The 26,520-nt window shown below is 40.7% G+C and overlaps 1 protein-coding gene across 2 annotated transcripts in view; it reads right to left on the reverse strand.

Annotated features, from left to right (window-relative positions):
* Pak1 (p21 (RAC1) activated kinase 1) overlaps positions 1-26,520 on the reverse strand; it is a 110,286-nt gene that overhangs the window by 70,582 nt on the left and 13,184 nt on the right. The window contains exon 1 of one of the 2 annotated variants that reach the window (XM_048361646.1): positions 9,340-9,481. The exons of the other annotated variant lie outside the window; for it this stretch is intronic. The gene's annotated coding sequence lies outside the window, so the exon portion shown is untranslated. Of the gene's footprint in view, positions 1-9,339; positions 9,482-26,520 lie in introns of those variants that run through there. 2 annotated transcript variants of the gene reach the window in all.

Below are 26,520 nucleotides of genomic sequence, written 5' to 3' on the forward strand. Positions count from 1 at the left end.
TTGTGAAAATATAATGAAACCCATTATTCTGGACAACTAATATATACTCAAGGTTGATATAGTGGTTCAAACCACTTGTCATCCCAGCTACTCAGGAGGTAAATATAGGACATTCACAGTCCTGAGGCTAAGCCTGAGCAAAAGCAGGGCACCCTATCAGAAAAACAATTAAAAGCAAAAGAATTAGAAATTAAACTTATGATTTTTTAATTTCATGACAGCATGATGGTGATATATATATTCAGTAGAACCTGTACTTTACATTTTGAGTTCTGATCATTTCCTTGGCTATTGATATACCTTTGTAATGCTGGTTCAAAGCAGCTTGCAGTCAGTCCAAGTGATCATAAAAGTAAAAAGCTGATACAGAGTACAGAATACAGTGGTGCTAAATTGTTATGTGATATATATTAATTCTTTTTTTTTTTGGCGGTGGTGGTGATAGTATCTGAGTTTAGGGCCTGTGATTGCTAGCCAGGTGCTCTAACCCTAGAACTACTTACTGCTACTTACTATCCCTGCCCAGGCCTTACTGTTTATTTATTGCTTTTGTTTTTCAAGTAGGGTCCCACATTTTTTCCTGAGTCAACCTGGACTATGATCCTATTTTTGCCTCCTAAATAGGCTAACTAACAAAAAGCCAGAAGCGAGTTACAGGTAAGAACCACTAGACAGTTTTATTGGTTGAGAGGGTCTTGCTAACTTTTTGCCTGGTCTGGTTTTGAACCATAACTGTTCCACTCTCCAATTCCCAAATGGCTGAGATTAGAGGAATAAGCCACTTCATCAGACTTACCTGCACTTTTTTTTTTTTTCTTTGTGACAGTTCTGGGATTTGAACTAAGGACCTCGGGCTCTCTCTTGTCTTTTTTACTCAAAGCTGAAACCATGAGTCACAACTTCACTTCTGCCTTTTTTTTTTTTTTTCTGGATAACTGGAGATAAGAGACTCAGATTTATTTGCCTGGGGTGGCTTCAAACTTCGATCCTCAGATCTCAGCCTTCTGAAGATTACAGGCATGAGCATCTGGCTGGAATGCCCTTTTGACTTATGGTATTTTCAATTTACCATGTTTAATAAGGAATGTAACTCACTGTAAGCTTAAAAGCATCAGTACTTGTTTTCTTATCCTCCCTTAAAGTTTAGTTATGCTCACATAACGCAGGTTTCTTGTTTTTTGTTTGTTTTGGGGTTTTTTTTTTTTTTTTTTTTTTGCCAGTCCTGGGCTTTAACTCAGCCTGAGCACTGTCCCTGGCTTCTTTATGCTCAAGGCTAGCACTCTGCCACTTGAGCCACAGCGCCACTTCTGGCTTTTTCTGTATATGTGGTGCTGAGGAACCGAAGCCAGGGCTTCATGTATACGAGGCAAGCACTCTGCCACCAGGCCACATTCCCAGCCCATGACACAGTTTTAACCAGTAAACTTCTAAAAATTCCAGGAAACTTAGTGATTTTTTTTTTAGTGATTAACTGGAGATAAGTATTTCATTTACTTTCCTGTCCAGGCTGGCTTTGAACCATGATCCTCAGATCTCAGACTCCTAAGTGACTAGGATTCTAGCATGATCCACAGGTCAGTTGTGCCCTGTATCTTAAAGGAACTTTGTGTGCTTGGCTTCTGAGGAATGTAAAAAGTTGTGAAGTATATTCTCAGCTTTCATATCTACTCAGTATTGGCTTAGTTTTTTTCAGACCTTCTCCTATATGATGATGGTAATAAGAGGAATTCACTTACGGTTCAGGACCAGTAGTTAATAAAGAATTAATGTTTCTGACTGCTTGGAAACACCTTTCTTACAATTTTCTAGTATGTTTCTTGTTTATATTACAAATATTTTCAGTTGTAAGTAGTAGAAAACCTAACAAGGTGCCAGTGGCTCATACCTATAATCCTAGCTATTCAGCAGGCTGAGATCTGAGAGTCGTGGTTCAAAGCCAGCCCAGGCAGGTAAGTCCATGAGACTCTTATCTCCAGTTAACCACATAAAAGCCTGAAGTGGCGCTGTGGCTCAAGTGGTAGAGTGCTAGCCTTGAGAAAAAGAAGTTCAGGGAAAGTGTCCAGGCCCTGAGTTCAAGCCCCAGGACTTACACACACACAAAAACAAGAAAAAGAAAACCTAACAGTAACTGAAATGAAGGAAGTTTTCTAAGGAGGAAGAGGTTTGGTGGCTGGCTTGGGTTCAAATACTCACAATGTCAGTTGGAATCCAGGCTCTTTGTCGTCTTTCCCTACTCTATTTAAACATTACAGTGCTTCCTTTCAACCCTATGTTAAGACTTTATGGCTATGCGATTGAACATGTTTTTGTACAAAGGACCAGTTAATATTTCAAGCTTTGCAAGACATGTCATTTCTGTCTCAACTACTCAATTCAGCCAATGTAGCTTAAGTGCAGCCATAGACAATATGTAATCTAGTAAAACTTTTACTACAAACACACATAACAGAACAGATGTGTCCTAGAGGCTTTAGGCAAAGATTGTTTTGGTAAGCATTACGCCCTACCTGATTAAGCAGAAAATGAGTTTACTGAGAGAATACTGGGTGTCACACAAAAGTGTGGAGAAAGATGGAGAATCAGACTGGAGGCTATAAACCTAGAACAAAACACAAAGCCACAGTGAAGAATTATTTCTGATCACTAGATACTAGAATGGGTACCACAGCATCATTCTCAGTACAATGGCTACCAGCACCAAGGTTTCAGAGCCAACAATCAAACTTTCCTTTGGTTGGGGCTACTGCTTCTGCCTCCCGGAGGGGAAAATCAGCTCTCTGTAATGTTCTCTCTTGTGTCCTTAAAATCCTAAGTATGCCTTAAAATCTGAGCGTGGTTTGGGTACACTGGACTGATAAGATCCAGGTTATGGCCTGTGTCCAAGAAGTATAAAAGGTTGAGAAGTACTTGAAGTTTTATCTCCTCTCGGGGATTGTATCCTTGCCCTTATTAAGCCTCATAAAATAGAGAAAGAACACCAAATGTGGTGCAGTAAAACAAATGACAATTATGCATTTTAGTTAGTTCTTACCTTTTCTCCCCAGTTTTGCTTCTGTTTCCTTTTGTTTTAATTCTACTTCCAGGGTTGGAAATATGGCTACAAAAAAATGCTTGCCTAGCACTAGGGTTGGATACCTCTACCTACCACCACAGAAGGGGGGAAAAGAAAGAAAAAACTGGGGCTGGGAATATGGCCTAGTGGCAAGAGTGCTTGCCTTGTATACATGAGGCCCTGGGTTCGATTCCTCAGCACCACATATATAGAAAATGGCCAGAAGTGGCGCTGTGGCTCAAGTGGCAGAGTGCTAGCCTTGAGCAAAGAGAAGCCAGGGACAGTGCTTAGGCCCTGAGTCCAAGGCCCAGGACTGGCCAAAAAAAAAAAAAAAAAAAAAAAAAAAAGAAAGAAAAAACTCCAGCTTAACATATGGTAACAAATTCTAACTAAAAACTGCTCTCATCATTTCCCTATAGAGAGCACATAAAGTCTTATTAAATCTTAGTACTCATTATAACCCAGTATACTTCTATGTAAGTATATACTTCTACACGAGTACCAGGTAGACAGAGCATTCTCCTATCCAAAATGCTTGAAATTAGAAATGCCATTAATTTTTTCAAGTTTTTAATATATATGTACACATATATATGAAAATATATTATATATCATTTGTATATATCATTTGTACATAACATAATTATATATTGTGTCATATATATCATTCATATATAGACAAATATGTATATATAATATATTGGTGATGGGACATATATAAATATGAAATTCATTACTTAACATACATACTCTATACACAAAGCATGAAGGTAATTGTATACAGTATTTTAAGTTCAGCCTGTCACATGAAGTCAAGTGTGGAATTTTCCATTTGTGGCACCAAGTCAAAGCACAAAAGTTTTGAACTGTGAGCATTTCAGAGTTTGGATTTCCAGAGCAAGGATGCTTAGACCTGTTCTATGCCAACTCTCTGTGTGTTTCGTAAGACTGGTCCCCTCTTAGAACATTCAGTCCCCTCTCCTTACTGGGAACCTCATCTTCAGGTGTACTGTGCACTAACAAGCCCTTCCCTCCACCATGTGGATCTCAGAATAACCCACTTTACCTTAAGTATCTTCAATTCCAGCCAGACCTAAGTCCCTTTGTTTAGGAAATGTTTCATGGATAGCTGTTCCCTTAGTACTTCACACAAAGCCTAGCACAACAAAGGCTCTCAGCAATTACACCTACTGAACCTGAACGAATCTAAAAAATAAAAACATTACCTATCTTTTGGTTCGGCCAGTCAATTTCTCTTTGTCTTGTCCTAATTCATTTTATATTCCAGGACACACGTTTATTTTCAAAGATGCCATAAATATCTCTCCAATTTTTTTTTTTATTTTTTTTGGCCAGTCCTGGGGCTTGGACTCAGGGCCTGAGCACTGTCCCTGGCTTCTTTTTGCTCAAGGCTAGCACTCTGCCACTTGAGCCACAGCGCCACTTCTGGCCGTTTTCTGTATATGTGGTGCTGGGGAATTGAACCCAGGGCCTCATGTATATGAGGGAGGCATTCTTGCCACTACGCCATATCCCCAGCCCTCCAAAATATTTTAAATGCCAGAGTAACACAAGTGACTTTGAAAAAAAGTGTTCATAAGTAAATTCTTTAATTAGAGAGACATGGCCTAAATGGGAGAGCACTTACCTAGCAAACATTCAATACTAGCACCACAAGACAGGTAAATTCTTTTTTTTTTTTTTTTCTGCCACTCCTGGGGTTTGAATTCAGGGCCTGGGCACTGTCCCTGAGCCTCTTTTTTGCTCAAGGCTAGCACTCTACCAGATAAATTCTTTATAAACTACAAAGGAGTTTGGAGACCCACAAGAACACAAAAGTAGAAGAGAAATTTAATGGATATACTGTTTTAAAGATGCCCCTAGGACTCACTGATTATTTTTACTGTATCACAATCTTTTTTGCTCCTGAAATCTTCTTGGTTTAATTAAGCTTAGATTCCAGCTATGGTGTTCTAGTGGATCAGCCAAGGTTTCTAGAACAGTATCTTCTGTAAGGTATGACATCCGTAAAGAGCTACACTTAGAGGCAATTAACAACACATGACACTCTATATAACCATTATACAATTTACTTTTTACATACAATCCTAAACCTTCTCACCAGCAAGGTCTTGTTCCAAAACTATCTGTGTTGCTATGGCTTGTATCCATAATCCTAGCAACTCAAGAGGCTGAGATTTGAGGATTGTAGTTCAGAGCCAGCCCAGACAGAAAATCTGTGAAACTCTTATCTCCAATTAACCACCAAAATAGCCAGAAGTGGGAGCATTCTGGCTCAAGTAATAGAGCTCCTGCCTTGAGCGAAAAAACTAAGGGACAGCATCTAAGGCATCAAACAAGTTCAAGCCCCAAGACCAGCACTTTTTTTTGGGGGGGGGGGTTGTTTTGTTTTTTGCCAGTCCTGGGGCTTGAACTCAAGGCCTGAGCACAAGCACTGTCCCTGGCTTCTTTTTGCTCAAGGCTAGCACTCTATCACTTGAGCCACAGCGCCACTTCTGGCTTTTTCTATATACGAGGTGCTGAGGAATCGAACCCAGGGCTTCATGTATACAAAGCGATCACTCTACCACTAGGCCACAATGCCCAGCCCCCACTTTTTGTTTTTTAACTCTGAAAAAGCTACCTGTTTGTATGGCACTCTCCTGGTCCACTCTTACCACAGTGCCTCCCGCACTACCTCCTGCACCCCCACCCTCAACACACACACACATCCACTATATCTCCTTTCACGTAAACTTAGTGAAGTACCAGCAGCGTGAAGGAATGGAGACCTGGCACAGGACAACGCATGCTGAATACTTGAGAGTTGTTTGTTAAATACATAAAAGTAAGTAAAGAAGTACAGTCAGCATTTTCATCTTAATAAAGTAGAAACGGAGGTGGCTTTCCCAGTTTGTCCCAGCTAGGACTATAGTCAAGGTATTCTTGGCTGTCCACGGAGGGCCCTTTTTTACTCTTTTGACTTGAGGGTCTTTTACTAAGACTGGCGAGGATACAGAAAAAGCCCCAGATTAGAAGTTACAAGTCCTTGTCCTCAGGCAGGCCACTTAACTTGTTTGAGCATCAATTTTCCACTTGCCGATGGACAGAACCACACTATCTTTCCTTTTCTGAGCACACTGAAGAATGAATAAGACAATATACATTAGTAAAAGTGTCATGAAAAGTGTGCAATTATACACTAGGCCAGAGACAATGTGTGTGTTGATAATACCCACTAATGACGACAAATGATCAAGTAAATACCAGTCTACCCTCTCTAATCATATTATTTATCCTAGCAATAGCCCTAAAAAATCAGATTTGTTGTCCTCATTTTCCAAGTGAGAAAACTGAGGCACATGAGCTTAACACTGCCAAAGACTGAAAACTTAGTAAATAGAGGAGCTTGAACTCAGATCTGTTATATTTTAAACCACTTTCTATGTTGCTTCTCAAACAATTACAAAATACAAACTTTTATTGTTTTAATTTTGAATACTAGGCAAACTAATAGTGCTAACTTAAGAGTTGGACACATTTTACTGTCTCTTGGGCTAAGTCAAAATAAGGGTTCACCTTGTAGGTAAAGAATACTTCAAGTCTTGTAGAGGTAAAAATTCATTGTGTACATGATCTCAATTCTGAAATGAGTTTAACTAAAAACCTGATGGAAAACGCAAAAGTGAGCCATCAGTTCTTTACCACTTATTGCTGTGGTTATGAAACACCAAAAAGTAGGCTTTGAATTAGGACACAATACAATACAAAAGAAAGCCTGAACAAGGGCCTACAGGAATGAATGAGCAAATAAAAGATAATCAAGATGCTACTATGTTAACAGCATGTGGGGTTGACACTAAGTCCAGGAAAAACACACACACACACACACACACACACACACACACACCACCACCACCACCACCACCACCACCACCTTTTCTCTCTCTATTGCTCTTCCTTCCCAGACACCCTCACTTCCTACAAGGATTCTGTTTCTCTCTGCTGCTCCTAGACAGAACAGTTCAGACTAAGTCAAAGGAAAGTCTCCAGCCCTCCTTTCCTAAGCACTCCACAGACTGAATGGCAGACAGGCTGTCAGATGACACAGGTTGACATAATGCTGGTCTTCAGACAGTTTAAGACAGGCTTTTTTGGTAGGGTGATGTAGCTGCTATTATTTGCAGCTTTAAATACCCATCTGCCTGCAGCCTAGAATTCTTTTCACTTGGGATGAGAGTGCAGAAAAAAATGCAAAGGACATATTTGGAATCTACAAAGCAGAGAACAGTATAAATATATAATTTTCTCAGCAAAAGCTCTACATAGGGCAGACATGCAGACCCAGCAGTGCCAGGGTCCAGGTCCTTTCCTATTAGAGTCTCTAGCCCTCAGTGGGGCCATGAACTGCAAATAGGAACAATGAACTCATCACTGCAGTAGCTTCACTCCCCAGAACACATTCCCCAACAAGTTCCTTCAGCCTTCTCTGAGTGTCTGCTAGATGCAGTGGCCTGTACTGAGTGAACTCCAGGAGCAGCTAGCTGATAAATCAGAGGCAGCAAAGCTATACACTTTTATAACAATAAACATTTTTAATTTAAAGTTAATCATAAAAACAAGAAGAATGAAGTAAATCTTTCCTCAAAGTAGGACAAAAGGCCAAAATTATGACTATAAAAGCCAAAAAGATGGGCTGGGAATATGGCCTAGTGGTAAAAGTGCTCACCTTATATACATGAAGCCCTGGGTTCGATTCCTCAGCACCACATATATAGGAAAAGCCGGAAGTGGTGCTGTGGCTCAAGAGGCAGAGTGCTAGCCTTGAGCAAAAAAGAAGCCAGGGACAGTGCTCAGGTCCTGAGTCCAAGGCCCAGGACTGGCCAAAAAAAAACCCCAAACAAATCAAAAGCCAAAAAGATTTTACCAGAACATACTTTTCCAATAAAGATACACTCCTCACTTGGCGGTCAAATAGAAAAACAGTTTGTGAGTGTTTAAAAGCAGAATTTTAATACTGTGGTTTTGAACTTGAGGTTTGAATTTGGCCTTCTGCTTGCCAGTCAGTCAGGTGCTCTACCACTTAAACCATACCTCAGTCCTCAAAATTTTTTTGAAGTCTGGCACTAACAGATCATATCTGCCTTTCTACCATGGTTTTGTCTGTTTATGTGTTAACAGATTTATTAAGATACAACACATATACCTTAAAATTGACCTATTTTAAAAATATATGATTTCTATTTGTTTATCCACAGAGGTATACAACCAGTGCTACAATCAAATTTTAAGACACTTTGGCATTCTATAAGAAACATATTAGTGGTCACTATGTTCACATATCAACCTTTACCCTCTGAAACTATTCTGTTATTCTATCTTTTGTTTCTGTGGATTTGACTGTCTACTTTGGACACTTTATAGGACTTTATAGGTCAGCTAGATACACAACAGTTTCATCATCCATAAAACTCATATAATATCAGAATCTATCTCACAGAATGTCTATAAAGATTATATCAAATAATATATACGTGGGTACTTAGCACAGTCTCTAACCCAACTCACACACAAAAAAAATAGCTACTAATTTCCTTAACCTCTTTTCCTTCAATTTCCTCATCTGTAAAACGATAATAATATAATTTAACTCAAAGAATTATTACAAGGATTAGATGAGTGATTAGACTTAAAGGTTTCTAGCAGTGCCTGGCATACAGTAAATGATATATGAGAGTATATTTGACACTAGACATTTTTATTTCATGAGATGAGAGATTTCATAAAACAGCCTCACATCCGCACAAGAAAGAATTATACTACCTCAAGTAATAGTGGCCCAGAAGTGGAGACACTAAAATGAAGTAACCTGAACAAGTTCTATCTTCCAAACTCCTCTGAACTGTTGGGAGTATATGGCTCTACTTTCTACATTCTACTTTATTAGACAGGGATACATATTTTAGATCTCGCCTTTACCAAAACAAGCAAGAGATTTACAAAAGCACAAAGATTCGGTGGGAAGAACAGCTTTTATTTTCTCCTGATTCCCAGGCCCATGCGGCTGCCATGAACTAAGCCAAAAGTCTCAGGTACTTTGAGAGCATACTCTCCTCTTTCCCATTCCTCTACTTCTTACCACCCCAAAAGATTGAAAATCAAGATCCATTTCCCTTACAGTACATCAGAGGTCAGACATTGGCTGACCTCTTGCCCACATTCCTACTTGCCTGTTGGGCTTCATTCTGGGCTCTGTGGATCCGATTGAGATCGGCCTTCCTACTTACCTCACCCAGAGGTTCCTTTCTTGCAGGGAACTGCTCCTACTGCTGCCTTCTCCCAAGATCAGGCAGGCGTTCTGCCTGAGAAATCTCACTTGGGTAGGACAGCATGAATTAATTTCCTTTTCCCAGACTAGAAGTGAACTGGGTTCTGGGAGGGGCCAAAGGCAAGTTCTAACAGCTTACATTGGACTTTCTCCCCAGGAAGTGGCTTTGAAGAGGAAAAAAAAAAAAAAAAAAAAAGACTGTGGGTATCTTAGAGAAGCTTTGGAGAAAGGACACCTAAGAGAATAACCAGACACATACAAGACATTTCCTACGTCTAATTATATTACCAGTATTTCAAGGACAAATGCTTCTTCTGAAGGGAAGAAAAGGTGGGAAATGATTGAGTAAGTGCTCCTTACGTGCCAGCCCCGGTGGGACCTGCCCTCACTTTACGTGCACTGCTGGCTTCTGAGGTGTTATTTACTCATTTTAGAGATGAGGTGAGGATGAAGAAAGGCTTGGTGACCCTAACTAGGTTTTAGGTCATTCAGCCAATAAGTAAAGGTGAAATATATTCCTGTATCTTTCAGGAACCAGAAAACTACAATCCAGTGATTTAATTTCATGTGTCAGCCTGACTGGCCACAGGCTGCCCCAATTAAAGGTGTGTCTCTAAGGGTATTTCGGGGTGATATTACATGCATTTGAATCCGTGGATTTCATAGCCAGCCCTCTGGGTGTGGACAGGCATTGTCCAGTCCCCGGCCCTGAGTAGAACAAAAGGAAGAGGAGGAATTGACTTGTTTTGCTCCCAGCCTGCCTACCTGACTAGGGACAGTGCCTTTCTTCTGCAGCCCACAGCCTTTGGGCCAAAACACATCACTGCATGTCCTGGATTTCCAGCTAGCAAGTGGCAAATCATGGGACTTCGAAGTCTTCATAAATGCATATGTAATGCCTCCTAATAAAGATAAGGGTGGGCATGGCTTACTGGTTCTATCATCCTGGAGAACCCTGGCTAACCAGCTTTCAAGTACTTTACTAATTTGTTGTATTGGTTTTTGTTTTTAATAAAAATACTTAATTTCATTAGAAAGAATTTTTTGTGCCAGTACTGGGGCTTGAACTCAGAGCCTGGCAAACTTAATAACAATAATAATAATAATTTCTGTTTGTTTTGTGAGTAGCAGGGGTTGAACTCAGGGCCTGGGCACTGTCCCTGTGCTTTTTTTGCTCTACCACTTTGAGTCACAGCTCCACTTCTGTTTCTTAGGGGGTTAGTTGGAAATAAGAGTCCCACAGACTTTCCTGCCCAGGCTGCCTTAGATCTCAGCCTCCTAATAGCTAGGATTTCAGGCATGAGCCACCAGCGCCAGGCTATAAAACATAAATTTAAGCATATACTCTACAAACATTCAAGAGTTGTTATATGACAATATGTCTACTCTCTAATAAAACTGTGAAGTAAAATCCAGGCATTGGTGGTTCATGCCCGTGATCCTAGCTCCTCCGAAGGCTGATACCTATAGGATCATGATCCAAACTCAGCCTGGGCAGAAAGTCCTTAGACTAGAGCATGGCTCAAGTGATATAGGACCAAACATGAGCAAGAAAGACAAGCCAGAGCATGAGGCCCTGAGTTTGTGTACTAGCAACACACACACACACACAAACAAAACAATTTTTACAAAGAAATTAAGACACATACACTCACACACATCACAAACACACTCAGTTTAACTGTAATATAAAATATCCATATAAAACTGCTAGAAATGCAATCTATACTGTAATATGTTACACTGCAACAAAGGTTTCACAGAACAATCCTTAGGCTAGAAGTGATGGTGCACTCCTATAAACACAGTTACTCAGGAAATGAAGATCAAAAGGATCATAGTCCAAGGAGCAAAGATTTAGTGTGAAACCTATCTTAACAAGCCAGGCATGGTAGAGCATACCTAGGTCCCAACTATGAAGAAAATATAGTTAGGAAGATCAGTGTGAGTGGCTCTGGGGAAAAAGCATAGATTCTATCTAAAAAAATAATTAAAGCAAAAATGGATAGACTTGTGCTAGCAAGCACAAGGCCCTGAATTCAAACCCTGGTACTGACAAAACAAAATAAACAAAACATTCTTGCCTGCTTTGTTTTTTTTTAATTTTGAAACAGGGTCTCCCCAAATTGCCCAGGAGTTCCCTGAAATTCCTGATCTCCTCAAGTAAGAATAGCTCAAGTTTGGCCTTGCTCTTTGTATCTACAATACATTCTAATGTTTCCTCTGGTGACTTCTACTTGACTATTTAAAAAATGTTAGTCCAACCTACCTTATCAAGTCCACAACTTACAGGTTCTAACATAGTTTGCAAACAGTACTGACCCTGAAAACTCCCAGGTTAAAAGAGAAGATAAGGCATGAGTCATGATTTAAAATAAATACACACACACACACACACACACACACACACACACACACACACACACACACACACACGTCGGGTGCCAGTGGCTCAAGCCTGTAATCCTAGCTACTCAAGAGGCTGAGATCTGAGGATCTCAGTTCAAAGCCAGTCCAGGCAGAAAAACCCATGAGACAGGTATCTCCAATTAACCATCAGAAAACCAGAAGTGGCACTGTGGCTCAAGTGGTAGAGTGCTAGCCTTGAGCTGAAGAAATCAGGAACAGAACGCAGGCCCAGACAGAGTTCAAGCCCCATGACCAACAGGAAAAAAAAATACAGTCACATTAGTTTTCATTTCAGAAACTTGTGTCTATACACAACAGATAAGCTACCCAAATCAAATGTCCATATTCCTTTTAACACAACATGCTGCCAATGCAATATGAGAATTTCTGTTATGAGGAATGACATGGCTTGAAGTTTCTGAGTTGTGTCTTAAAGTTGGAATTTTTAGTAATGTAGTAGTTTGCTTACCTCAAAAAAAAATCAATTTATAAGCTCCTGTAGGTGTTTGTGGAATTGCTTACCTTCTCTGGTAATGTTTTTTTTTTCTTTAACGTACTCAATGTTTTTAGGATGAACTCTATAGGTATTTGTTTTTAACAGAATCTGTCGTTCCCAATATAAATCTCAAAGTACACAGTCCATGTGGTACTTATATAGTTCCAGAGCTTGGTAAAAGCTTCTCTAAAAGAGTTAAGGTAAGACATCTAGAACTTGCTACCAGAAAAGTCCTTTTCCAGTTATATCACAGAATGTCCATGTGACTTTGAGCAGCTGACTTTCTCTTTCTTTCTAGTACTCAATAACATGATGATCACAGCTAGGGCCCTGTGGCTCACACCTATAATCCTAGTTTCTCAGGAGACTAAGGTTCAAAGCCAGTCCAAAGAGACTACATCTGAAAGACTCTCATCTTCAATTAACCAGCAAAAACCCAGAAATGGAAACATGGCTCAAGTGGTAGAGTAATGTCTGTGTAATTTCCAGGTTTCTACTACAAGTCAACATTATTTACCCAGAAAGTAGCAAAACAATGGCAAGAGATAGCTTCACTCAGCTAGCAAAGACTATTTTCTATCGTGAGAGAAATAGTAAGCGTTGGAGTCACCAAAACATAAGACCTCCAAGCCACACACAGGAAGTTCACAACTATAATCCTAGCTACTCAGGAGGCTAAAGATCTTAGGACAGATCTTAGGATTTTAGTTCAAAGCTAGCCTAGCAGAAAAATCCATGATCTCCAGGAAACCAACAAAACAGCTACACAGAAAGCATCGAGTGGTAAAGCATAGTGGTACAGCATGCAGTGGTAAAGCCATGAGCAAAAAAAGCCAAGCCAAAGTGCAAGGTCCCAAATTCAAGTTCCCAGATACAGGTGCGCACGCCCACACCCACCGACCCCACACGCCTTCTAAACTGTATGATTCATCTGAATTGCTGTCCCTTCTACTGATGCCTGTGGACTATGACAGCCAGAGGAAGTATGTTAAGACCTAAATAATCCAAAACGGCAAAAGCCAACTTGGAAAAGTAGCCCTTCCCCCCTTGCCTGCTGAGGGCTCCCATGGCCCCCCCCTCCTAGGTCAGTTCCATGTCCTCCACCTTTCCAAAGAAAGCCTTTCTTTACTCCGCCAGATCTGAATCCTGACCTCTAAAAAAGTTATACCACTTTAGGGACAGGAGAATAGCCACTAGCTGCCAATATTGTTTATAAATAAAATAAAAAGACTGAGAAAGTAAAACAGGGGGAAAAAAAGTAGGTTTCTTAGTTAATATCTAGGTTCACTGCTATTATGCCTTACTCAAGGGCATCAGATCAGAATAAGTCCCTTAATCAACCCAGTCATTTCCAAGACTATTTTTTTCTCTGAGTGGTACTGGGGTTTTAAACGCAGGGCCTTGAAATCGCTAGGCAGGCATTCTACTACTGAGCCATGCCTCAAGCCCTTTTTTGCACTAGTTATTTTTAAAACAAGGTCTCATTTCCTGTCCAGGAGCACACCTGTTTTTAGGTTCCAGGCACAGATGGGATGACAGGCTTGCAGCACCACTTCTCCCACTGAGAGTCTCCTCTTGGACTTTTCTGCCCAGGGCTGGAAGGCCTGGCTGGAACTATGATCCTCCCAATTTCAGCTTCCCATGGATCTGTGCACACCACTAAACCTAGCTTTCAAACTTTTAAGACTTCAAAACTCTTCTTCCAATCAAACCTTCTAGGAATAGCAATATTTAAACAAATTAAGAAGTAGAGTTGCAGCCGGGTACCAGTGTCTCATGCCTGTAATACTAGCTACTAAGGAGGCTGAGATCTGAAGATTGTGGTTCGAAGCCAGCCTGGGCAGGAAAGTCCATGAGACTCTTATCTCCAATTAATCATAAAAATCCAGAAGTAGTGCTCTGACAGTGTCCAGGCCCAGAGTTCAAGCCCTAGAACCAGAACTGCTCTGGCTGAAATGGAAGTGGGTAAGTTCACTTCCCAAACTTACCTAGAATCCATGAGCTCTTACTTCAAATCCTAAGGCTCTAGTTTAACACCTACATGTTTTGTTTAAGGAAAAAGTCTAGAGGAAAAAAGTGAGTTCAAATCACACAGTGAGTTAATGCCAAACTGAAACTCAAACCCAGATGTGCTGACTTCAAGGCTAGCCAATCCCCCATTTCATCCCATTACTCCTTTGAGACAACCAAAGAAGATGAATGGGAAAGAATTTTTGAAAGCATCAGTGCTAAAGGCAAATGCAGTTCCCTCAGCTAATTTCCCCTACAGGTTAAGGTTAAAATGCTCCAACTCACAAGAACAATTTCACCAGGTAGTAACCAGCTCTCCCAGCTCTCAGTGTCGAGTTGTTTGTAGAAACAGGCATAATTATGTTACTAATTTAGAAATGCTGTTAGTAGATAAATGAGACCCAGGAGGCTTCTAAAGAACTCTCTGCTCCCCGCCTCCCCAGAATTCATCCCTTAAAGAGATAGAGAGCTGAGCACTGGTAATCCTAGCTACTCAGGAGGCTGAGATCTGAGGATCGGGTTCAAAACCAGCCCAGGCAGGAAAGTTCATGAGACTCTTACTCTCTAATTAACCACCAGAAAACCTGAAGTGGAGCTGTGGCTCAAGTGATAGAGTGCTAGCCTTGAGCTGAAGAGCCCAGGGACAGCGCCCAGGCCCAGAGTTCAAGCCCAACAACCAACAAAAAGAAAGAAGAAAGATCAAGCCCTACAACTAACAAAGAAAGAGAAAGAGAAGTAGAGAATTCTCCCCATATCCACCAAGACTGGAAAAAGGAACAGAATCAGAACTTGCTTACTAAAGGTACCTCCTTGGTAAATGATGTGAATAACTTGGGGCTCAAGGTTTCTCTAACACTGTAGCAGCCAGCTCCTGAGATGGTATTCATGATCCTGTCTCCTAGTGTTTGCAGCCCTGTGTAATCGTCTCCTCTTTAGTCTGTGTGACTAAAAGAACACAGCAGAAGTAAGGGCATGTCACTTGTGAAGTTAGATTGTAATAGACTGCGGCTTCCATGCTGACTGCTCTCTTCTCCTGCAGATCACTCCTTCAGGGACACCAACTACGTTTATTATCCTGTCATTTACTCTCAAAGTGAAGTTTCTGCAACTTAGATATAAATTCAGCTTCATCATTGTATTCCTTTAACATCCTTTAAAGTTTGCTTCTATTTATTTTATTTTATTTTATTTTTTTTGCCAGTCCTGGGCCTTGGACTCAAGGCCTGAGCACTGTCCCTGGCTTCTTTCTACCACTTGAGCCACAGCGCCACTTCTGGCCATTTTCTATGTATGTGGTGCTTGGGAATCGAACCCAGGGCTTCATGTATATGAGGCAAGCACTCTTGCCACTAGGCCATATTCCCAGCCTAAAGTTTGCTTCTAATTCAAGTTAGCACATTAGAAAAAATAACATTTACTGGCTGGTGCGGTGCCTCACATCTGTAATCTCAGCTACTTGGAAGGCAGAGATTAGGAGGACTATAATTCAAGGCAATAATAGTGGGCAAAAAGTTAGCAAAATACCATCTCAACAAAAAGAAGCTGAAAATAATGGCACAAGTCTGATACAGAAAGCATAAATAGAAAAACCAGTCCAAGCTAGCCTGGGTAAAAGCACACGATCTAGTCAAAACAAATAACAAAAGCAGCAAGTTGGTGATGGCTCACACTTGTAATCCTAGCTACTCAGAAGGCTGAGATCTGATTGTAGTTTAAAGCCAGCCTGAGCAGGAAAATCTGTGAGGCTCTTACCTCCAATTCGTATTTTTAAAAATTAAAAAAAGAGGGGTTGGGGATATGGCCTAGTGGCAAGAGTGCTTGCCTCGTATACATGAGGCCCTGGGTTCGATTCCCCAGCACCACATATACAGAAAACGGCCAGAAGTGGCGCTGTGGCTCAAGTGGCAGAGTGCTAGCCTTGAGCAAAAAGAAGCCAGGGACAGTGCTCAGGCCCTGAGTCCAAGCCCCAGGACTGGCCAAAAAAAATTTTTTTTTAAATTAAAAAAAGAAAAGAAAAAACAACGCCACAGTGGAGCTGTGGATCTAGTGTTAGACTGTCAGCCTTGAGCACAAAAGCTCAGGGACAGCACCCAGGCCCTGAGTTCAAGCCCTAGGACTGGCACAAACAAACAACAAAGGGGAAAAAAAAAGAAAAAAGCAAGAAAGGGAGGGAGGGAGAGCAGGAGAGAGAGACCTCTCCCTGAGCACAGTGGTTCAGTTTATAATCCTAGCTAATGGGAAGCAGCGATCAAGGGATCATGGTTTAAGGCCAACCCAGGCAATAAAGAGGTTGGTGAAAGTGAGGTCATCCCAGTAACTAAGAAAGTACAATGGCTGGGCACAGTGGCATGCACCTGTGTGGAACAATGTGTAGATGCACAAGTAGAAGGAATGCAGCTCAGGCTGGCCAAAACATAAAGCAACACCCTACCTTGGAAATAACTAACATAAAAAAGGGCTGGAGATATAACTCAAGTGGCAAAGCACCTGACTAGTATAAGGGCCTGAGTTCAACTGTCAGTACTACAAAAAAAAAAAAAAACTGAAAAAAACTAAGTACATCATTAAGCAAAAAAGACTGGGGGCTTGGCTGGGGGGTGTTGTAGAATACCTGCCAAATAAGGAGAAGACCCTAAGTTCAAACTCTAGTACCACCAAAAGGAAACAAGCCAAAAGCATACTTAGTGCTAGGTGTGTTGGCACACAGTTGTAATCCCAGCACTCAGGAGGCTGAGGCAGGAGGATTATGAGATGAGCTGTGACTTTATTTTATTTTATTTTGCCAGTCCTGGGTCTTGAACTCAGGGCCTGAGCACTGTCCCTGGCTTCTTTTTGCTCAAGGCTAGCACTCCACCACTTGAGCCACAGCGCCACTTCCGGCCGTTTTCTATATATGTAGTGCTGGGGAATCGAACCCAGAGCTTGAGTCAAGCACTCTTGACACTAGGCCATATTCCCAGCCCTGAGCTGTGACTTTAAATACCTTACCAGGTCCCTGGGCAGCAGAGATGTGTGCTTCGACAACAGGATTACTTCACATGAAAAGAATCACTGGATCAAAACACAGGAAGAAATAGGCCTGGGCCAGACACAGTGGTCATGCATGTAATTAATTCATCCTAGCTATTTGGAAGTGGAAATAGGGAAATCACAGTTACAGCCAATTTAGGCAAAAAGTTAACAAGACTACTTCACAGAACAAGCTAGACATGGTGGTACACACCTGTGATTCCAGCATCATAGAAGGGCAACTCCCAGACCAAAAGCTCAAGACCCTACCTGAAAAATAACTAAAGCAAAAAGGGCTGAGGGTGTGACTCAAGTAGACTGCCGGCTTTGCAAGCTTGAGGCCCTGAGTTCAAACCCCAGTACCACAGAAAAGGGGGCAGCTTAGAAAATATGTATCATTTGTACAAAGTGACACAGAGATAGCAGCGGTGTGAGCACAGATATATTTATTCTTTTTTTTTTCGGGGGGCGGGTAGGTCATGGGGCTTGAACTCAGGGCTAGATGCTGCCACTGAGTTCTTTTGCTTGAGACTATCGCTCTACCACTTGGAACCACAGCTCCATTTCCAATTTTCTGGTAATTAATTGGAGATAAGAGTCTCATGGACTTTCCTGCCAGAGCTCTCTTTGAACTGCAACCCTCAAATCTCAGCCTCCTGAGTAGGCTAGGAGTATAGGCGTGAGACACCTGCACCTGGCAAGGCATTTTTATTCTTGTTACCTTTCCATACCATATCTGCTACTAGCCTACTTAAAGAATCTAGAATAAATCAGCAGCCCATGCCACAAACCAAGGAGGGAGAGGTATTTACAAAGGTCTACCTTTTGGCATCCTTTACCAACTTCTGAAAGGTCCTCTGTGTTTTGGCTCTCCTTTGTGAGAGTGGGATGAGAACTTTGAAAAAAAGTGGAAGAAAGAACCTCACATTCCAATTTTCTGATTCTACAAGTCTGAAAATGTAAGTTACTGGCACCTGACAAAAATTATGACAGAGCCTGGAGGCAAAATATTTCAGAAGCACTAACTGCTTGGGGTCAAAGCTGAGCTCATCCACCTTGTCTGTGGTAGTGTGAGAGAAGCCGCCTTCCATCCCTTTTTAGGAGGGAACATGCCCATAAGGTGGTGTTGTTATATCTGCTAACCAGCTGCAACACATTCATTTTAAAATGTCAAGTTACAGGAATGCCTACAATAACAATTAGGCCATTAAAGATTCTAGGGCAATTTCTTCTTTGTTTTAAGCTGTTTGTTAAGTGCATGCCATGACTCTTCACTCACCATTCCCCATACTCCCCTTTAACTCTTGTCTGTCACTGCATTAAACACAGCTACATACTCAGTTTGTAGGTTTGTGGGGTGTACATTAAAAAATATATACTGAATTAGGAGTCAGAACAGCTCTCAATACAGCTCAAGCTTTGGAGTCAGCAAACCTACATTTGAATCCTAGGTTACCAGCAATGAGGTCATAAACAACGACTTCATCTCAATGACCTCATGCATGAAATGGGCATGATACCTCTGTCAGAAACCTATTTGACTATTAAATGAGGTTTGTGTTCAGAAACAGCAGGGGAACAATCAATACATGCTGCTTCCTGTTTTACTGACCACCTGGTATACCCTCGGTACCTCTAGCCTTGAAGAGCTCATCCATGTGAGAAGTCTCGAGGGAGACATAGGAAATATGAATGGCTAATTATAATACAGAATACAAATTATAGTGAAATAAATGGTATCATATGATTAAAAGGAAAGGTCCCTCTATGAGCAGTGAAATTAACCCAGGCAGCTCAAAAGGGAAACTTATCTACTGGCTAAGGAACTTCAGCTTCCTCTTCCTCTTTGAGGACAAGACTTGACTGGTCAAGTCTTGGGCTTTTGGTGCAACCAAGTTTGAGGAAGGTGCTTCTGCCACTTCCTGTGGCCTTGCACCACTTACACCCACGTCAAAAGGGAACACCAGCCCACAAAGAAACAGCTTTAAGGAAAAAAAACAAACAACTAAAACTAAAGAGAGCAAGCAATGGACTTTTAAAGGAAACGAAGCTGCAGAACATCAGAAGCATCAGTTGTGTCACCATGTTAATGGGGAAAGGAAGCAGACCACTAACTAAGTGTCTGAGTAACCAGGAGGCCAAGAGGTCATTTAGTTCAACAGCTCATCATACATAAAGACTAGAAAGGGCCTAGAGCAGACAGAGCCAAGCCTAAAATAGCCTACCATTTCATAGTTTAGGCAGGTTCTTCCACTGTAACTTTGCATTTCCTCAAAATGAGACTCACAGAAACATAAAGATTTTCTTTTTCTTGGCAGTTCAGTCGTTGAATCCAGGGCCTTGTGTATGTTAGGCAAGTGTTCTACCTCTGAGCTACATGGCCAGCCTTAACTACAACCCCCTTTCATGAGTCTCACTATGTTGCTGAAATCCTACCTGAGCCTACTAAGTAGCTGAGACTAAAGGCATGTACCACTCTGACCAGTAAATACCTTTAAAATATTACAATGTTTATGTTTCTTCACCTTATAGAATAAATAATGCTTACCTTTATGTTCTTTCTTTTTTCACCTGAGGATTGAGACTTCCCTAAGTAAATAATATAGTTTTTCAATACCCTCACTCCAACTATACTATTCTTTTGAGTCTGACTCTTCAATGTATTAAACACCCAATTTTTTTTTTAAATACTGTTTCAGCCACTCTGCTGAGAACAAAGAACACAGACTTGAGGCAGACAAGGCCTCTATCTTCATGGTGCTCCTATTCTGGTTGGGTTAACAGGCATGGCAATTCATATTATCTTTTAGTTATAAAGACTTGGGTTAAAATCCTGGATCTACCCTTTGCCAGCTAAAATAAACCACTTCCTTTATCTAAGTTCTAGAAATCTGTGAAAGTGAGGGGAAAGCATTAGTCTGTTACTTTAAACACTAATGTGTTTAAACCACCCAACAGAATGTCTGGCATATACCACACAGGTATTTACTGAATTAATAATGCACAAGATTATCTTTTGGGAGGGTGGAGGGGAACAGAGAACATCTCATTATGTTTTCTCACAATCTTGGACCCTCTCAGTAAATGTTTGCCTGAGCATGTGGATTTCATGTTCCTAGGTTCTCATGCCTTAGAACCATAAACTCTACCCTAAAGTTAATAATCAAAAAGAGGAACTTGGCAGAGTATACACAATGACTATAGATGAAGGAAATAGTTTGGATTAACCAAGTTCACACAGGGAAATCAACATCAGAACAAAGTTAAATGAATCAAGACTTAAAATCCTGCAAATTCTTAAAATGAAGACTAGAAAAACCTGGCTAAATGCTACATGAGGCTAAAGTGGGAGAACAGAAGCTATTAGAAATTAATGAACTCTATGGGTCTCAACAGCTCTCCTTTTCTTAGACATTGGCATTATCTACTGCCCCTGTTTTTGCGGGCAGCAGAGACATAGACACGGTTCCAGTGTTTGCAGGATTTATAGTGTCAGAGATTGAGGCCATGATGCTGTTCAGTGGGCTACAGGCAGAGGTAGATAGAAGCTGCATCTCTTTTCTCCTACTCTTTTTTCAATCTGCTCTCTACAAAATCTACCTTTTTAGTGGCAAAGCCCATACCTTACCCCACCTACAGCCTCCAAAATTAAACTCCACCAAATAATTTTTAAATCTTTGGGCTGGGAATAAACACTCGTTTAGCATGGGTTTGAAAAAGAGAAATAAAAACTAAAACCACAGAAGAGTAAGTCTGCTATCTTAAACCAGAAGAATATTTCTGAGAAGACAGAACTAAATCATCTGAGAAGATCTCAAGTATTGATTGAACACCTATTCTATGTCAAGCCCCATTTTGGATGGCTTCGAGGGGGGTTGAGAAAACACTACCCCCAAGAATATCATTATCACCTTGTCATTTGAGAAAAACATCAGAGACAAGAAGATCATTCGCACCTTCCCCCTGCCTTCTCCCTAACAGCCAGTCATAAGACCTCCATTCACAAGATGAGGTCACGAAAGATTTGAGATCAAGAAATACCCATCTACTTCTGAAGACACAAGGATATAGAGAAGCTGAACAGACTGACTTTGCAAAGTTTCCCCTACTTTAAATTAGGACACACCCTTTGTCCAACCTTTTTCTCCAAACCTGAGCATCAAAGTACACAAGTTCACCTATCTCTTTGGGTCTACATTTCCCACTAAAAGTTTTTGTGTCACATAAAACATACTAAATGCATTCTGTATGTTTGTCTCTTATTAATCTGTCTTGTAAGAGCCTTGGCCATGAAATAGCAATGAAAAGAAAATACATTTACCTACACTGATAGTCTCAAAAAGCCTTGGGGGGGGGGACTATTATTGTACCAGCTTTACAAAGAAAAAAACTATGGTCACAGAAATTGATATTCCCCACCATATCACGCAGTTAATAAGCAATAGTGCTTCAATTTATAAGCAAATTGGCCCTCTTCACTTTAAAATAATCTTTTCACTGAATCTCACATTTTATTCTAAGAAAAAAATCCTATGAGGCAGGTAAGAGCTATCAGCATAATCCTATTTTACAAATGAGGAGACTGGTGGGAAAGAAAGTAATACTACTTTCTCAGGAATAAGTTAGGGTACAGAACCACGCTGTGTCAGTAGATTTCTTGACCTCAAATATGTTCTCTTTCTACTATTCCACATTTCCTATTACACTGTGCCTTTGCAACAGGGAAGAGTGGAAATATACTTAACAGTAATCAGAAGTGTTTACTCTAACTTATCATACAATGTTGAATAAGTTATTTTCCCTCCCTTGCCCTGTTTTCACATCCATAAATTAGACAGCCCCCAGAGTCTCCTTCATGTGGCAATCTACGCTGTAACTAGTACAAACAAGCATATGAAAAACAGTTTCTGGGTATGCTTGCTACTCAACAATAATTTTCTAAGAGGAAAAAAAAACTTTGTTCACAGTATAAATAAGGAGGAAAGTACTCAGTACTAGAGTAATTAGCCATTCAATGTCATGCCTCCCATCTTAAATACCCGAGATGTAAATAAAGACAAGCCACATGCCACCAACAACACAATCTGGGGTATCTAATAGCAATCTGGGGTATCTAATAGCATCCTAGGTATGCAAAGAATAACGTGTTCTTAGGAGGGCCCTCTATGCCTGCTGGACTGACACTCGCTACCCTCTCTTCCTAAACAATGTTATCAGTTCTGATTCATTTACATCAGAATGCTAACTTCAGATCTAATTTTTTTTTTTTTTTTTGGCCAGTCCTGGGCCTTGGACTCAGGGCCTGAGCACTGTCCCTGGCTTCTTTTTGCTCAAGGCTAGCACTCTGCCACTTGAGCCACAGCGCCACTTCTGGCCATTCGAGGCAAGCACTCTTGCCACTAGGCCATTTCCTCAACCCCAGATCTAAACAATTTGTAAGTGAATTTTGACCAGATGACATATAACAAAACAAAAATCAGTATTTAACCCTAAATGTTACATTTTTCCTGCTACAAAACAGGGGAAGAGAAAAAGTAGCTTACACAAGACGGGATATTCCTTGTCTGCTCTAGTTTCTTTAGATGTAAGAAAGTGCAAACCAATTCTAAACACCTTTCTCACTGTAACCTAATAAGTATTCTACATTTAGAATACGTGAAATGTGTAAATAACAAAATTTGGGGAAGTCAGGGTGTGGAATCTTTTTTTCTGCCAAAGGTCATTTGGATAATTATCACATCCACAGGCTATACAATAACCAATAGAGGCAGATGCCTCAGGAAGCCAATGAGAAACATACAAGAAGCCTGAGTATCTATTCTGTCATGTAACTAAATGGTTTCATGGGCCTTCTAGAGCCCAAGGGATGATAGTAGTATAAATTAAAATGATGTCACAAAAGAAAAGAAAAGGAAATGACTATACTACCAATGCAGAACATAAAATATGTATGCTCACATCACCCTAAATACAGATTCATTATAGAACAAAAAGAAACCTCTATATTTCTATGAAAACTGAAGTAAATAATTCACACAATGCCAGAGGATAAGACATCAGAGGTAGAATCTGTGTTCTTGCATCTAAGAAAACCAGAGCTGAATGGAGAATATGATCAAGGACTCAATACCTTACACAATCACTGACAACCAGAAAAATTGCTTTAATGACGTCTTTAATTGTCTTAGACATTTTTAAGGCCAATGCATGATACTCACATGTAACTGCAAGTACTTGAAAGGCTGAGGTAGGAAGCACTGTGAGTTTGAGTGATCTAGCTTGCATGAACAGCTTAAATGAGACCCTATCTCAAAACAGAAAGGAAAGACGCTCCTAACAAAATGAGTGTCCCCGAGTACCCAGAATAAAGTTCACCTATTTTAATCATCATTCAGATTCCTCACCTATTTACTTGTAACATACTGTTAAATGGGGAACTAGACATTTCCACCTATATTTATTCATTTAATTCTCCCAACATCCTAGTGGTTTTCTTCCCTATTTTACAGAAAAGAAGTCTGAAATTCAAGGAGGTTAAGAGAACAGGATTAAAGTCTAATCTCACTGCAAGTTTTCAATGTGCTTTCTGTCTGATCTCTGTTATAATCTACATTCTTCATCACACAGAATCACCGGACGTACATTGTCTAGTTTTTATATCTCACAGCTTTTTAAGATACACATTTAAGATCCCTCACAAAATGATACCTATCTACCAATATAGTTGTTTTTTAATGATTTTTTAGCACCCTACCCAACATCCATTACTTTACTTTCTTCTTCCTCCTAATTAGAGACCTGATTTATGGGGAGGGCGGGGGGAGGGGTGTCCTAGAGCTTGAATTCAGGGCCTGGGCACCATCCTTGACCCTTTTGTGCTCAAGGCCAATACTCTTATCACTTGAGCCCCAGCTCCACTTCTGGCCTGACATGAGTCTCATGGACTTTCCTATCCAGGTTGGCTTCACAGGTTGATCCTCAGATCTCAGTCTCCTGAGTATTTAAGATTACAGGTATAGGCCACTAGTACCCGGCTCAGAGACCTGACATTGATCCTCATCAGCCTATGTCACTACAGCAATTCTCAAATTTCAGCATGCATTCACTAAAAACACAGATGCCTAAGCCCTACATCCACAGTTCAGGACTCGGATGTGGCTCAAGAATTTGCATTAGGAAAAGAGAAAAGGAAGTAGAGGCGAATAATTTCAAAATACATTGCAACTATGTATGAAGAAAATATAATGAATCTCATTGAAAGCTGTTGATCCACAGGGAGGGTTGGACAGGGAAACAGAAAGTGGTGGCTCAGGCCACCTAATCCTAGCTACTCAGGAGGCTGAGACCTGAGGATCACGGTTCAAAGCCAGCCTGGGCAGGAAAGTCCATGAGACTCTTATCTCCAATTGATCACAGAAAAAGCTGGAAGTGGTGAAGGGGCACTGTGGCTCAAGTGGTAGAGCACTAGCCTTGAGCAAAAAAGGGAGCTCAGGGACAGCCCCAGGCCCAGAGTTCAAGCCCATGACTGGAGGGGTGGGGGGAGGGAAAGACTTAAAACCAATAAATGAAAAAAAAAATAAATAACAGGAAAATTAAAATAAGCCTTATGGGAAGGCTAGAGATACTTGGGGGACAAAATCGGGCACAACAAAATGCTATTTTTTAGAAGTACAGATTCATATAAACAACTATAAAAGAAAAAAGATTCATGTCATTGAAACAATCTAAACCTAGTTGTTACAGAAAACTTCCACAAAAAAGACATTAATTAGGCTGAGACAAGAGGGCTGTGGGTTTGAGTCTAGCCTAGGTTAAACAGTGAGTTCCAGGACAGCCTGGACTACATAGCAAGTCCCTGTCTTAAAATGCCATTCAAAAAGTTTTGTTAATTTACCAAACATGTATTATTGTTAAACATCTACTACATGCTAAAAAGTGTTCTTGGTACTGAAGGTACAAATGGACAGGCTTGTTTTGTTTTGAACTGTGAATTGTGAATTTGTTTTGAATTGTGATGCACGAAGGGATTACAGTTACATAGTCAGGTACATTTCTTTTTGAACAGTGTCACCTCTTCCCTCGCTTACTCCCAATGTTTCCCTCCCAAACCACCCCCCCCCCGCCCCCCGCAAGACATATAATGCATTTTCAACATAGTGTCTAGTGAGTATTAGCGGAACAAGGGGTAACCTAATTCACAGCCTTGTTTTCTAACTGAAGAATTAGGAACAAAGGTTTCAAAGACAGGGCTATAAATTAAGGCACTGGTTGTTTAAGATCATTTTAGCTTCGCTACCCTGGCCAACATTTGTTGAGCACTTGATGGATATCAAAGTAAGTGCTATACAACTATTACCTTGTGTAATCCTAATACAAATCTATGAATAGGTATGATCAGTACCATTTCCGAGATAAAGAAACCAGATGTCCAGAGGTTTTCTCCTCTATGCCACACAATCAGAAAACGGCAAGTCTCAGTATTCACTCAGGTCACGGGCTGAGGTTTAACTGCTACATAAGATAGAGCGATAATAAAAGCATATTTACAGGAGACATATTTGTTGAAATATGAGTTCTGTTTCTGTTTTTTCTTATGTTCCCTCTTCTATAAAGTGAAGAGTTAAGGCTCCCAAGGCTAATGTCACAATTCTGCTGCTGTTTCTATGGTTTCAAAAATAATACGAAAATGTATTCAAGTGCCTAATCCAGTTCTAAGTGAAATCTACTTTGAAGGCTGCCACTGTGGAGTTCTTACCCACTGGCTGGAACCATGTGCTTCCATGGCTTCATTAAAAGACACATTAACATTCATTAATTGGGAAAAACAGCTGTAGCACAAACCTCCGGCAGATAGGAGTCTAGAGGCACTGAGAACAAAGCGAGAGCAGGAAAGCAATGATTGGATGACCTGGAGCCAGCAAGGTCAGGCATAGCATTTGGTCCCTTTGCATCTCTGAACTCTCATGAATGTGGACACCCAGGCAGCAGCCCAAAGCCTTTCTCATTCTCATCTCAATCTCCAGGAAGAATTACAATGAGAACAAGAGCTATTGAGGCAGAGAACGGATTCTGAATATTAAAGTGCACTCTGAGCAGGATGAGGCCAAAGGAAGAGTCAGAGAGGCTTCCCTTTCAGACCTAATTCTACCATACACCTGCCACACATGCTCAGGACTATACAGTATCTTCTTGGAAACTTTTCCAAATCCCTTCAGT

The sequence above is a fragment of the Perognathus longimembris genome, chromosome 13 (genome assembly GCF_023159225.1).
Source record: "Perognathus longimembris pacificus isolate PPM17 chromosome 13, ASM2315922v1, whole genome shotgun sequence".
NCBI lineage: Eukaryota > Metazoa > Chordata > Mammalia > Rodentia > Heteromyidae > Perognathus > Perognathus longimembris.